Genomic DNA, 15509 nt, shown 5'->3' on the forward strand with positions numbered 1-15509 from the left:
TGCATGAAGCAAATTTGCATGCCTATCACTTCCATCATATGCAAATCTCTCTCATGCATATTCATTAGGGCTAGCCTGAAAACCCGATTGGTCTGGTGTTCCTCCAGGACAGGTTTGGGAATCACTGCTATAGTGTAAGGTTAGAGGAGGTTTCAAAGTAATAATTAACTCTGCCATGTTTCTTGCCTTGTGGACAAAGACATTTTTTATTTTTTTATTTCTTTATTGATATTTTGAACTTGACAATGTATACATTTGAAAAGTTGAAAAAAAAAAAAACTATATGAAAATACACTATTAACATCAGAAATATTACAATAAAAATTTTAAATCCCTTCTTAACCTATAACAGTAATGATATTATATTATACTCATCAATATTATAGAATATTATGAAATTTATACCTCTAAATAAATAATACACCCCCCCCACCCTGGATGTGCAAAGGAATCTAACATAAAGAAAAAGGAATCACTTTAATTATAATGTGACAAAATTAGTTAATGGACCCCAAATCCCCTTAAAGGATTTAACAAACCCTAAACGCTCTGCCATAATCTTTTCATATTTATATGTTGCACATACAGTTGCCCACCAAAAACTAAAATTAATCCTATCATGATTTTTCCAATTAGATGTGATCATTTGAACCCCTATTCCTGATAAGATCATGAAAAGGCGACTATTATTTCTATCCAAAGTGGGTTTATCATGCAGAATCGTTCCAAAAATTATTGCTTCATATGTCAAAGGAATAGAGGATTGGAGAATATTATTAATTTGCCCCCAAATCGACTTCCAAAAGCCAAGTATCAATGGACAAAAAAATAAAAGATGATCCAAAGTCCCAATATCAATATGACAATGCCAACATCTATTAGATTTAGAACTATCTACTTTATTCAACCTAACTGGAGTCCAAAAAATTATATTTAATAAAAACAACCATGTTTGTCTCATAGATGCTGACATTGTACATCTTAATCTCCAAGTCCAGATTCGTGGCCAATGAGAAACAGAAATATGCTGTTTTAACTCGATACTCCAAATATCTCTAAGACTATTTTTTGGTTTTTTTATTTAAAAATCCAGAAATCAATTTATACCACTGGGCAGCCTGATGTCCTATTAAATCTGTTTGGTAGCAAAGGATTTGCAAGCTAAAATAAGTTTTCAAATTTTTCCATTCAGGGAACCCCATCTGAATAGCCTGCTTCAACTGCAAGCACCTATATTGTTGAGTGTTTGAAATACCAAATGAATGCTGCAGTTGTGAAAACTCAAGCAGATTACCATTAGAAATAAGATCATCTAATGTCCTAATATTTGCCTGCATCCAATTCTTCCAAGCGATTCCAGCACCGCCTATTTGAATCTTGGAGTTTAACCATAAGGACTGTAAAGTAGATTTCATTATTGGTACCTCTGTTAATTTATCAATAAATTTAATAGTTTTCCAAGTATCCAATAAAATTATATTGTCCTTAGCATATTTATGAAATCTGATACTTAATACATGTGGAAGTCTCATAGGGGACACCAAATTCCGTTCCAAATATAACCAATCTGGTTGATGATCAATAAGCTCAGGGAGTATCCAATACATACCTTGAGACAAAGACATTTTTGAAATATCCTACTTAAAAATTAACCTTCTGTGAACCCAAAAGTCCTACATAAAATGTGCATCTTTATGAAGTCTTCTAATTTGTAAGGCTTGCCTGTTGACACAGTTGTAAAACATTTTTAGGTTCTATTAAATTAAGAACAATTAGAGAAAAGTATTATTTTTAAAACACATATATAAATAATGAAATGCATGCAAACATATCTCCTGTACCTGTTTGTAACTTGCCTTGAACTCAGGTTTCGAAAGTCAAGCAATGGGAAACTATCTTTGACAAATGAGATACTTATATGTTTTATACTGATATTTATGCTTTTTGATTCTCTATATATGTCACCTAAAAAATTGGTGTCGATTAGAATGGCACTAAGTGTGATTTTCTAAAAGTTCTATGTACCATACAGAATCGCGCTTGGAGCTGCCTATGTGTCGCTAGGCATCCCAATGTTTAGACGCACCCTATTTATGCCAGAGTTTTCGTGGCCTAAATGCCTCCGCCTAATTTGTACACGTAACAGTGTCTGCGGAGCTCATTTTCAAAAAAAGAAAAATGTCCAAAAGATATCATAAAGTAGAACTTGGATGTGTGGATTGCCAAAACATCCAAATCGCCATTTTCAAAGCCTACTTTCTAGATGGTTGTCTGTGCCATTTGCAAACAACGAAAGGAATTGACCCCAAAATATCCACAAAGAAGAAAATCCAGAGAAAACCAAAAAAACTCTGTGGAGTGACGATGTTCCCAAATGGACTTTATTTGAAAGTATCAAAGTTCCAAAGGAACACTAAAATCATCCTGTTTCCCTAGCGGATTAGGTCCTTTAAGGCTCTTATGTGGATGGAATTATTTTATGTGGATGATTTTAGTGTACCTTTGGAACTTTGATACTTTCAAATAAAGTCCATTTGGGAACATCGTCACTCCACAGAGTTTTTTTGTATTTTTTTGTTTGTTTGTTTTGTCTGTGCCATTTCTCAGCAGTGCATCTAAATTTCATGGGGGCATGTTGGAGGTATGTTTTGGTCAGGCTGAGGACTTGGACATTTTGAAGTGATAATCAAAGATTTTACAAAATGTCCAGGGCACAATTTGGATGTTTGGGGCTAGACCTGTTTTAAAAATGAATAAGTGACAAAAAGGTATCCAAACTGACCAGATGACCACTGGAGGCGTGAAGGTATGGTCTCCCACATTCTCCCAGTGGTCACTGACCCCCTCCCAGCCTCCAAAGATGTGAAAGAAACAGTACATGCCTCTCTCTATGACAGCTGCAGATATTATGGCCAGTCCTAGTAAAGTAGCAAGCAGCTGTTTGGAGTAGCCTAGTAGTCAGTGCACAGGACCCCAGAGAAGGGGGCCAAGGCCCATATGTCACCCTAACTAGTACACTTGTGGTGGAAAGTGTGTCCCCACCAAAACCCTTCTATACTGACATTTAGGTGACATCTGTAGGCATAAGGGTTATTGGGGGGAGGGGGTAGACAGGTGAGTCCTGTTGTTTTTGGGTAGGTTTTGGAGGGCTCCCCAAGCAATATAAGGGGGTTATGGTTAGATATGTACCTGGGATTCTTTATGTGAAGTTCCTTTGTAGTACCCCCTAGGGTGCCCCACCGTTCTGCTGGCATGTCTGTGTGATCAGTCTACAAAAAATGCTGACCCTTGCATGCGTTTGCATTTGGACGTCTTGGTTTTCAAAAATGGACAAAAAAAAGAAATCACACTAAGGGTGAACATGTATAGAAATGGTCATTTTTGGAAAAAAACAAGATAGATATTTTGCAGTTTTGAAAATGGCCATTTTCTCTACCCAGTTTTTGGATGCTCTTCTCAAAGTGTCCAAACTTGAACTTAGACATCATATCTAAAATAGCCCTGCCTGTCAAACATGAGCCTAGCTCAAAAACATATCCCCGATTCACCCCTAATCATTCCCACTTTTAATTATGCACTCTGCTATGCACCTACCAAGTTGTGTGCCTAACTTTCAATTAACTCCAATTAACATCAATTAATGTGTTAATTGCCAATTATTGGTGCCAATTAAGCCTATTTAATTATCTGCATACATCAGCTAAGCATGCTGATGTATGTGCATAATTTTAGATGCCATATGTAGCGTTTGGGAGTAAATGTTTAATTACATTGATTATTTTAGAAGCCTTATTTATGGTTTCCAAATGGCTGTTCAATGTACAATATTCGATATTCACAATATTAGAAAGCCAGGATTTACATGTGATTTGGATGGGATTAGGATGGGAATACACCTCTGTGATCACCAAGATCAACATCTAGATTTAGTTGTTCCTGGGCATACGTAGGCTTTGTTAAAGTGCTCCTTTTAGGAAGTGCTCTTTTTAGGCGGTCACTCCTTTAAACTCCAGTATTTGTTTGTTTGGTGTTTTAGCCCCATAATCAAGTGTCTTCAATAACTGCAGGCTCTGTACTTAGATGGAGTATTTAGACTTGTAGGTTCCAAAATGGCAGACATACGCATCCATTTGTCAGTACTCACGTGTCTAGGCTCTAAACCACCAACTTGCATATTGTAAGTGCTAACACTTAGACACGTGGTGGGGTATTTTCGATAGGACATCTGAGTTTGGACGTTTTGAGAAAACGTCCAGAAATCCTGTAGAGAAAATGTCCATTCTCAAATCATCAAGACATCTATCTTTTTTCCTTTTTATTTATAAATGACCTATGTAGATGTTTTGGTCTTTAGTACATCGATCTTTTTTTGGCCATTCTTGAATATAAATACGCCCATGTGAAAAACACACAAACACAAGTTTTCTTCTAGGCAGCCTGCATTCTTAGCAAACTGTTCAGGCAGCTGAGCATAGCAGAGGCTTTTCTAAGAACTACTGTAGAGAATTTCGCATGAAAAGTCCTAGGTACAGATGTCACTATATCTTGCTTATATTGTATGGTGAGCCCTCTAAAACCCACCCAAAACTTACTGTACCCACCTGTACACCAGAGTAGCCCTTATGCCTGCGGATATCATCTTAATGTAGGTACACTAGGTTTTTGAGGGCAAGATATGGTGACATCTGTACCTGGAACTTTAAATGTAAAATTCACTACATTACTCTCTGCTCTTTGGGCTCAAATGTCTTTGTTTAACATCCTGAAGCTGCTTGGACTGAGAACAAGGTAATGGCGGAATAGAAATCCCTAATGTAATGTAATGTAAACTTTTCAGTACCCCCTCGTAATACAGGCTAGAATGTACTAGGGGGTTTTTTAAACATCTTTGGTTGATGGGAAGGGGTCGGTGACCAGTGGAAGAGTAAGTGGGGTGGGGGGGGGAGGGTCATGCCTTAATCCCTCTAGTACTTTGGTGAAAAAATAGTAGTAGTAACCTTCTCTACTATTTTTATGCAACCCTCTTACATCCAACTTTTATGGGATCCTCAGCGGCACCACTTAGAGCTCAATTCAATCTCATTGCTCTAAGATTTACATGTCAGTTCATCATCGGGTCCCTGTATTTTATCTTTTTATCTTTTTATATGAATAGTCACAGCTTCTGGAGGTATAACAGTTAGAGATTAAGCCTTGATAAAGCTTCAATAGCGAAACATGTTGGCAAGAACAATCCCTAGCCAGAGACCACATGATTAAGCTAAGTATATGCTTATAATATAATAAAATAATAAGTTAAAGCTACAACACATAAAAGTGAATAGAAAATGAGTAGGTTCATATAAAAAGATAAAAACATAAAATACAGGGACCCTATGACGAGCTGACATGTAAATCTTAGAGCAATGAGATTGAATTGAGCTCTAAGTGGTGCCGCTGAGGATCCCATAAAAGTTGGATGTAAGAGGGTTGCATAAAAATAGTAGAGAAGGTTACTACTACTATTTTTTTCACTAAAGTGTATAGATACAGCACCCTTGTATTAATTCATTATATTGTGCATATTCCATAATTAATCCCTCTAGTAGCCATCTGGTCAGTTTGGGCACCGTTTCAGTATTTAGACACTTTTAAAATGAGTCTAGCTGCAAATGTCTATAAAAAGCCAAGGACCTTTTGTTAAAGGGTTGATTATGTGTGAGGAGCGTCCCAGACCTAAGCCCACCCAAAACACACCTCTAACAGGCCCCCTTAAGATTTGGACACACTGGAGACAAAACAACCAGAAAGACATCTAGAAAGTCTGTTTTGAGAAAGCCCACTTGGACGTTTTGACCAGTAAGATGTCCAAGTGCTGGTTTATGCTGTCTTTTGGACGTCTATCTTTTTTGAAAATGAGCCCCATAGGTTGCGCAATGCCGCATTGCCAATCGATGTTTGAGATGTTGACCATTGTACAAGGGCTGCTTCTGCCACACATAGCTGGCACATACACATGCATTCCTGCTCTATGTTGGCAAATGCTTTTCTGAAATTGTACCAGAATTTGACACGTCCTGACCTGGACATCTCTGTTCGTATTTCTGCATTCTATCTAAAATGGGCCTTTATATATATATTTACCAACAACTAACAGAAATTATTTTTTTCTATCAGGCACAGTGATGTCAACGCCAAGCTAAGACTCTACTAACAAAGGACAAAACAGATCAACGGATGCTCTGGCATGGCAATGTCTTCAGCTAAATGTTCATCACCCCATATTTATGAACTATTTGTGGTGCCTTAATTCCCCTTTAATAAATGTTTATAGAGGAGCATATGGGATTGAGGCAGACAATAGCAGTTTAAATACAGTATTGAAGTCTATGCAAAGAGCAATGTTGCCTTTTCTTAAGAGTTGTCCAAATATATATATTTTAGTGGTATGTCCAACTATTTGTAAAGTTGCTAAATTTAAGTGAGGAAAGTGCTAAAAGTAAATATGAGATCCAAGAATTTTTATTAAAAAAAATTGTTTGGATCATAACAGCATTAACTTGCTACATTTTTATATTTCAGTGTATGCTGCAGGCATATGGAAAATATGTTCATGCCTTAAGCTATGGGCCCCAGAATTCTAAAGCTTATTGTCATAAATTTTATGTGGCTACTTGAACTCTTTGTAGCAGCGTAATGGATATGCTACTTAAAAAACAGAAACAGAACATTTAATTCTGGCTACTATTAACTAAAAATGTCAGAGGCCTTGTGGTTTTAACGTTGTCTTAATCATAGACTCAAAACAAAGAGAAAAAAAGGTTCCAACCTAAACTGCAGTAAAAAACAACCGAGAGCAAACAAAACAGATCTGTACAAGACGTAGGCAAAATTTATTGTGACAAAATAATTATATGCAAACCCTTTTACCAATCAAGGGACCCGACACGGTCCGTGTTTCGGACAAACCTTCGTCAGGGCTCCATGGTAAAAAAAGGGGATAACAAAAAAAGTCACAAAAAATTGTAGAGTAGCAGCAAAGTATAAGCGACGTCGAAATTCGCCACCGCAATGAAGGTTTGTCCGAAACACGGACCGTGTCGGGTCCCTTGATTGTAAAAGGGTTTGCATATAATTATTTTGTCACAATAAATTTTGCCTACGTCTTGTACAGATCTGCAGTTCTGTTTTGTTTGTTAATCATAGACTCACCAACAGTTTTAATATTTGGAGACTGTTGAATTTGGGGTTTTTTGTATACTTCAAGTTGCAAGATGTGCTTGGAGCAATTGGGTTTGCATTATACCATAATGTTATTAGAGCAACAGTAGCAACACCACAGGTTTACTTACCATTTTATTCTTAATTCTTATTAAATTACACCATTGTATATGAAAGGGTGGTTCAGTGCTATTTAAGCAGGCAGAAGAGGCTGCTTGACCGGGTGAGTGTGTGGCGCAGTGGTTAAAGCTACAGCCTCAGCACCCTGAGGTCGTGGGTTCAAACGCTCCTTGGGACCCTGGGCAAGTCACTTAATCCCCTCCCCCCAATTGCTCCAGGTACAGTAGATAGATTGTGAGCCCACCAGGACAGACAGGAAAAAAAATGCTTGGCTACCTGAATAAATTCATGTAAACTGTTCTGAGCTCCCCTGGGAGAATAGTATAGAAAATTGAATAAATAAAGGGTCAATATTCAAAGTGATTTAATGGGGCAGGAAAGGCTGTAGAATCCTTGATTAAGATTCACAGAATATCAGCACTAAGGCCCAGAGTCTAAACGGTGCCTAGACTGGCGTGCCTAGCCAATCTAGGTGCCTAACTCCCTCCTCCCCCACCCCCCTTTACTAAGCTGTAGTAGAAGTTTCTACCATGGCCCGGCATTCTAAATGTTCCAACGCTCATAGAATTCTATGAGTGTCATCGAAGCATTTAGCATCCTGGGCTATGGTAGAAACCTCTGCCACAGCTTAGTAAAAATGGGGAGGGGGTAATTTTTTAAATTAGGTTTCTTGGGGCCACTAATGAGCAATAATGAGCTCATAACTGACAAAAATTGAAATTAATTGGGTGGTAAGCGCCTAATTTGCTAGGCTCCTACTAGTTTCGGGTAGGCCTAGCCCGAGGCATCTACCAGAAAGTGGACATAGTTATGGGGAGATCATAGGCAGATCTTGGGCATGTTTTGTGGCTAGGTACCTAAATTGGACTTAGGCGCTGGTATTTAAGTCTAGAAAACCTTAGCATAAATAGGAGGTGCCTAAGATTTTGATGGCCTACCAGCGCCACTAGGAAAATTCTATACACAACGTCTAGCTGAAGATTGACGGCCACTGTGCACCGCGTGTCTTGGTGCCTATTTTTTTAGGTGCCATTTGTAGAATCAAGACTTAACTGCCTAAGCCAAGACCTGGCTGCTCAGCCTGGGAATGGAGTCAACGCTTAACCAATTAGGACTGCTGCTTTAAGACTGAATATCGGTACTTATCTTTGGCCAGTTTACTTAACTGGTTAAAGATGAATATTGGCACTTAACTAGTTATGTGCCAGCTGTCAGCACATTCCCAGATATTCAATGCTGGTGCCCTAGATGTAAGTAGTATCTCATACTTATACCTTGGTTTACGAGCATAATTTGTTCCAGAAGCATGCTCGTAATCCAAAGCGCTCGTATATCAAAGCAACTTTCCCCATAGGAGATAATGGAAATTCAGTTGATTCTTTCCACATCATTTCTCACTCTTGCTTTAATGGCGCGTCCTGGGTACGTCCAATTTCATCTCCCAGCTTAGAATTATCCCTGTCGGGATTTTTGAATATGATTGTTACTTTGTTGAACTAGGACAGGACAATAAAGCGGCGTGGGAGCGGCACAGATCACCTCGTTTACTTACTTTATTAGCCATTCTCTCGCGCACCGTTTAAGTCCTGCATTCCCTCTCCTTCAGAGCAGGATCCATTCACCGCCAGCGGCTGAGGAACAACAAGCCGGCCCCAGTCAGTCTTCTTCCCGGCTCAAAGGTACAGTAGGTTGGTCCGGCGCCCCCTTCCCGGATCCCTGAGCTGATTGAGTGCCACTTTCAACCCGCATCGGGTGAAACGCTTGGGACTGGCTGTTGCTCGCTGCTGGCTTCTCTTGGGTTGGCTGCGTATGGGGCTTGGTTGAACAGGATTGGCCTGTTGCTCGCTGCTGGCTTCTTTTGGGTTGGGCGCGCGCGGGGCTTAGTTTAACGGTGTGGTGGAGGAGCAGGACAGGCCTCGCTTCAGCTCTGAGCATGTTGCCGAGATCGTGGGGCGGCCAGGTTGTAAAATCAACTTAAGCTGCAGGCAAACTTTGCTCATTTTGCAAAACAGCACTCGGCTTGCGAGATACAAATTGCTGGAGTGTTTTGCTCGTCTTGCAAAACACTCGCAAACCGAGGTTTGACTGTATATGTTTTGAGCCCGATATGCAGCCAGTGGCATTCAGTGTTTTGTCCATGCTCCAGCATTGAATTTCCAGTTATATGGAGCTGGCAAAAAACATAGCCAGTTAAGTGTGCTATTCGGCACATAAATGGCTATGAAGAACCCCATAAAGTTAGGCCTGCATTTTATGTGGTCCTATTTATGTGGTTATCTTAGAAGGTTAAGTGTGAAAATAGCTAACTCTGCCCCTGGAACCCTCCCAAAACAGCTGGCTTTGGCTTAGGCGCTAACCAGGCATTTTCTGCTGAAAGTGTCTAGTTAGCCCCAGATGGGCAATTTAAACAGCCATTTCAGTTGTTTTGAATATTGAGCTATAAAAAAAAAAAAAAAAAAAATAGCATATGTACTTAAAGTTGTGCCTGCAGTGTTGAAAATAATTCTTGACAAATCCTCTCTGCATCAGCATCTTCAGGCACCTTGCTGGTGTAAGACTGACCATGATGCATCCATAAACTCTATTTACTTGTCACTGAAAGAGACAAAAAAAAAAAAAATCACACAGGTATTGGTCGGACTGCAAACTCATCCCAGGCACAGGACCAAATTTGAAGCCCTAAGCACTAAATATGTTTTTAATGGGCACAAAAGCAAAGAAATTGATTACCGTAGTACAGCCCAAAATTTGCTAACTGCCCAATTTCATTAGTTTGTTTTGAATTTAAAATGTGGTGCACATATCTCAAGTGGTGCAAAAATAGTTGAACTGAATGTCCATGCAGCTGTGTTTTGCTTTTTCCCAAAAAGGAACTTCTGTGAGTACAACTGGTGCTAGTTTCAATAATTTGTCTCCCACACCAACATTTTGGTGGCATTTCAAAGAAATCTGTTTCAGATCATTTCTTTTAGTAATGTTGCAGGACCCACACTCCAGAACCATTTCTCTCCTAGTCTAATCAACACTTCATGGGAATTATAGCAGAAGACTGATGAGTAGATATGATTCTCTTATTACACCTGCTAAACCTGGATATGCTAACATCTAAGGCTCTCATTAAACTGCGGTACAGGCTAATATTATAAGATCCCAATTTTCTGCAAAAATCATGATTTCAGTAGGGATTTACTGATCAGCTGTATCTGCAAGTTTTGACTGTCTTGTTCACTACTAAGCTCAAAGGCAACGGAACGCTGCTTTGTTTGGGAGGGCCCAGGAGCTCCACCCTGATGCACGACCTCTAAACAACTCCTGAGTACCCCCACCCACCTCCTCCTGGCGCTTTAGTTTTAAATCTTCAGCAGCTGCCGTGCAGCATCCATGAGTAGCCATGGAGTCTGCCCCCAGAAGTAGACTGAAGGGTTCCAGGGCAGGCCTGCTGTTTGACGCTGCGCGGTGGCTGCCTAAAAATTTAAGCAAACACCAGAAGAAGGGTGGGCGGGAGAGCTCAAACCACAGCGACTGAGAATTTTTGGGGAGGCTATGGCCCCTGTGGCCTCTCCCATTCAGACGCCTATGACTAAGCTACAATCGTATGATGTTAAGCTCTCGAGGAAGTCCCTAACCATTTTTCTCTCCTCAGCAGTCTCTGCCATTAGTGCTGGAAGTTTGGCTCTTTAAAGGTACAGTCTTAGAACCACTCACTGATTGGCAGGGGCAAGGGGCAGCTGTCTTCTCTTCCTCCCTTATGTGGGGCACCCAGACCTAAATAGGCCCAGTATAGGAGACATCCAAAACTAAGTAACCCGTGCTGCAGCAACGAGCCCAGTCCAGCCAGATTTAATTCTGTTTACAAACTGGGGATGTTCTTGCAAGTTGAGTCTGTTTTGATAATTAAATAAAAGTATATATTATTTTTTTTTAAAAATAGAACTATATATCTTTTAACCATTTATGCCAAGGATCTGACTATTGACCAAAGGCCAGGCACTGCATTTGTGTTAAACAAAATATATTCGGTTATCATATTTGTCCAGGTTTTCTTTCATCATTTTATCATAAAACTTTTTGCTCAGTTATTATAAATACAAACTTGAAGTAGTTTCAATTTTCACCTTAGATCAGACTAGCTGCATGCATGCCTTATTGGAAATCGCTCTTTCTAGACAGTCAAGTTCTATAGTTAATAGATTTTTAAAACTGTTTTCTTATGCCAGTTTTGTATGTTCTTATCTGTATTGTACATATATTTTCTTTGCACTTTTCTGTAGAAATCTCTGAATTTACCTGCAATGGTTCCAATAACTGGAAACGCTGATCACAATGAAAATATTTCTGTTCTAAAATTATGTTAACAAAGCCCCTCCCCCCATTGTCATTGTGTTGTCTCATGACACAATAAAATTAGCATTCTGTATAAAATAAAACTTGTGGGGTTCTTCACATCAACTGTATATTTAACAGTCCTGTTTATCACAGCTGAGTTTTTGTGTTAATTTTTGTTACAGATATTAAATGAGTACTCCCCCAGAAGCCATTCCTGTCTACCCACATGACAGCATGCAAAATCACATGATCCATCAGCAATCACTTCATAATGCAGTGCTTCCTACTTACATAGTGGGAATATTCCATAACTGAAATGCTTGAAACTTTCAGAAAAAAGACTAACGGCCTCTTTTACAAAGCCGCGCTAGCGGCTGCCTTGCAGCAACAGCCCCGAAGCCCTTTAAATCTCTGTGGCCATTAGCGCAGCGCAGCCGCTAGTGCAGCTTTGTAAAAGAGGCCGTAAAACTGGAAGGCAATTTAAAAGCCATTTACAAAATAAAATACTACTTTAAATGAGGAAAGGACTTTTTATAAAATTGCCCATCTTGTCAGTCTGACTATTGCTGGGCCTACACTAGAGTGAGAAATGGTCACCCTGCATTCCTCCCTGGGTTGCTGCTTCCTCACTATAATCAGGGCCAGCCTTACCAATTATAGAATTCTTGTGAACCAGATTGAGGGTCCCACCCCCCCTCCCCAATAGTCCCACTGTCTCTGAAACCCTCCTCCACCTTAAAACGGTGATTCTCTGTAGAAGGCTCAGTACAGTGGTAACGATTCTCATGGGCCGTCAGTATAACTATATTCTAGTCACGGTTTTTCCATATGCCATACTACGGTAATTGGTTTATAATTTTCCACATCTTGTATTTTTTTCCAATTTCTATGGAATTATTCAAATTTTTCTTGCTTAGAGGCTCTATTTACCCATTCTAGTTTAAAGCTCTTTTTAGTAGGTTGGCGGGCCATAATGAAAAGAAACGTCTAAGTCCAATTTGGACATAGGGCACTAGTCGCCCAAAGTTGGAACTGGTAAAATGTCTAATTCTCGAAAAGTACATCTAAACTATTTCGTTTTTTGAAAATCATCTATCTGTACATCCAGGCATTTGATCGTCCAGACCACCACTATGTCTACGTTTATACCATATTCTCGACCAAAAATTCGTTCAACTCCCAAATGTCCAGAACAAGACCTTTTGAATGTGGGAGGGGCCAGCATTGTGATGGATTGGCTACACAGACATGGCAACAGAGCAGTGGGGCACATTACAAGGCACGGCTGTGAACTTCACAAAAAGGGTACCAGATAAGCATCTCACCAGAGCTCCCTTATAGGTTATGGTGAGCCCCTTAAAACACCCCCAACCCCACTATACCCACCTGTCTACAACCTCAATAGCCCGTAATGGCTGCAGGTAACACCTATATGGCAGTACAGTAGGTTTTGGGGCTCACATTTTCTACAATTAATGTAGTGGTTAGAGTAGCCTCCCCCCCAAGACAACTTAAGACACCTCTGTGCAGCTGTACTAGGCTTTCCTATAACAGGTACCAATGTTCCGGAGGCAGGTATATATGTTTTTATTCTGAACCTTTTTGGGGGTGTGATGGGGTCAGTGAACATGGAAGTGTGTGGGGTCTTTACTTTGTCTCTGCAGTGGTTATCTGGTTATTTTGGATACCTTTTTGGCACTTATACCTGCTTTTACATTATCTAACTCACAACGTATATGTTTCGCCTAGCAAGTTTATTTAAAATGTCTTTTTTTTTAATTTATTTATTTAACTTTCAAATACAATTCACAAGAATAACTCTTGCTAGCACAGGAAACCCAGGAAAGAAAAATTATTCAAAGTAAAAGTCATATAATGTCCATATCTTAATATCCTTTCTTAGACCATCATTATTTAAAATTTCTTATACCACCCAATCAAGCCTTCTAGGCGGTGTACAAAAACATCAAAACAATGTGCCAAATAAAATACAATTTATACAGAAACAGACCAGGGGAAATGACAAGCATTTGATTAACCTTGCAGGACAACTAAGTCTAGGTCGGCCCACATCCCATCCACATCCTGCCCTAACCACTCCTCCAAAAATGTCCCTTTCAGCTCTGGGAACACTGTGGCATTCAGAGGCCTAAAATGCCCCTGGATACGTCCAAAAAGCCATTTTGATTATCGGCACTTGGATGACCTGCCTTTTAGGATGACCAAGTGCCAACTTGGGTGGGTTTTTAGACATGTTTAAGTTTTGATTATCAGCCCCTTAGCCTATAGAAGACACTTCATTCCTTCTTTGATAGACACCATCTCTGCTTAATAGGTTTTTGAAAATCATCCCATTATTCAGGAAGTCAAAATGTTTCCTGTGACACCATCTGCACAGTCACACTTATCTCTAGGATACGATTTTCTCTACTTTGGTCCTTATTCTTACCATGGGGGTTTACTCTACAGCACACAAACATTTATAGTTGTATAGAGTGATGGAGTGTACCAGAATGCAAGTTGAGGACATCAGAGGGAAAAAAGGGGAAATTAGGGGGAGAGTGTGGGCAGTGGTTAAAGCTACAGCCTCGGAACCCTGAAGTTGTGGGTTTAAACCTACTCTGTTCCTTGTGACCCTAGGCAAGTCACCTAATCCCCCCATTGCCCCAGGTACATTAGATAGATTGTGAGCCCACCAAGACGGACAGGAAAAATGCTTGAGTATCTGAATAAATTCACGTAATCCATTCTGAGCTCCCCTGGGAGAATGGTATAGAAAATTGAAAGAATAAATAAATAACACACATCAATTTTGTTTATTTTCCATGAGAAAAGTTGCTGCAGGTATTCTCAGGTATTTTGAATCCAGCCTTGGCAAGTTTCAAAGTGAAAGTACATATCTTATATCATATGCAAATCTTCACTTTGAAACCCAATGGATATGGAGTAGCTTAGTGCTACAGAGCCAAGGAAGCTACTATTGAAATCCCACCGATGTGCCTGTGACCTTAAGTGAGTAACTTCAAACTTCCATTATCTGAAGTATAAACTTAAATAGTAAACTCCCTGGGGACAGGGAAACACCAAATGCACCTGAAATAGAAACATGACGGCAGATAAAGGCAGAATAGCCCATCCAATCTACCCATCCACAACACCCGCTATCTCCTCCTCTTCCTAAGAGATCGCACATACTGTACTTGACCAATGCTATCTTGAATTGAGATTCAGTCTTCATTTTCACCACCTCCATTGGGAGACTATTCCATGCATCTACCACCCTTTCTGTAAAGAAGTATTTACTTACATTACTCCTGAGCCTCTTAACTTCATCCTATGCCCTCTCCTTATGGAGTTTTCCTTTATTTGAAAAAGACTCATCTTTATACAATAATGCCATGGAAATATTTAACTCCCTTTCAACTAGCACTGAAAAATGAAATGAGTTAAATTCAAATGTTTGTGGGTTAAAAGCTACCATGGACTTTTCTCTCAGTGGACAGTTTACAAATTTTCCCCTAAAAAATATATATATATATATATTTCTCTATATGTGCCAAATTTTCAGATCAACCAATCCTTTTATGCTTGTAATGCATTCTATGCAGCCAAAAATTTGCACTAAATCATCATCAAGGTCTCACAGGGTACCAAGTTGGGTACATCTGTGGTTGCTCAATATCTCATATCCATTTGCGGTCCTTTCCTTGTTTGTCTGGAGTATTTACTGTAAGTGATCATGGACTACTAGCCTTTGCCATCCATTGGGTGATCTCTCAATTATGATATTTGCAAATCTGTTAATAAGTGACTGAAAGAAGAGCCAATATATGGACTTCGAAATTGATCTTTGCAGTTCCTTC

General features: G+C 39.6%; 1 protein-coding gene across 3 annotated transcripts in view; it reads left to right on the forward strand.

Moving 5' to 3' along the window:
- DAB2 (DAB adaptor protein 2) overlaps positions 1-6905 on the forward strand; it is a 163015-nt gene extending 156110 nt beyond the window's left edge. For all 3 annotated transcript variants that reach the window (XM_033932363.1, XM_033932381.1, XM_033932371.1), the window contains one exon: positions 6157-6905. The gene's annotated coding sequence lies outside the window, so the exon portion shown is untranslated. The remainder of the gene's footprint in view (positions 1-6156) is intronic.
- Positions 6906-15509: the final 8604 nt, after the last annotated feature.

This window comes from Geotrypetes seraphini, chromosome 1 (assembly GCF_902459505.1).
Source record: "Geotrypetes seraphini chromosome 1, aGeoSer1.1, whole genome shotgun sequence".
NCBI lineage: Eukaryota > Metazoa > Chordata > Amphibia > Gymnophiona > Dermophiidae > Geotrypetes > Geotrypetes seraphini.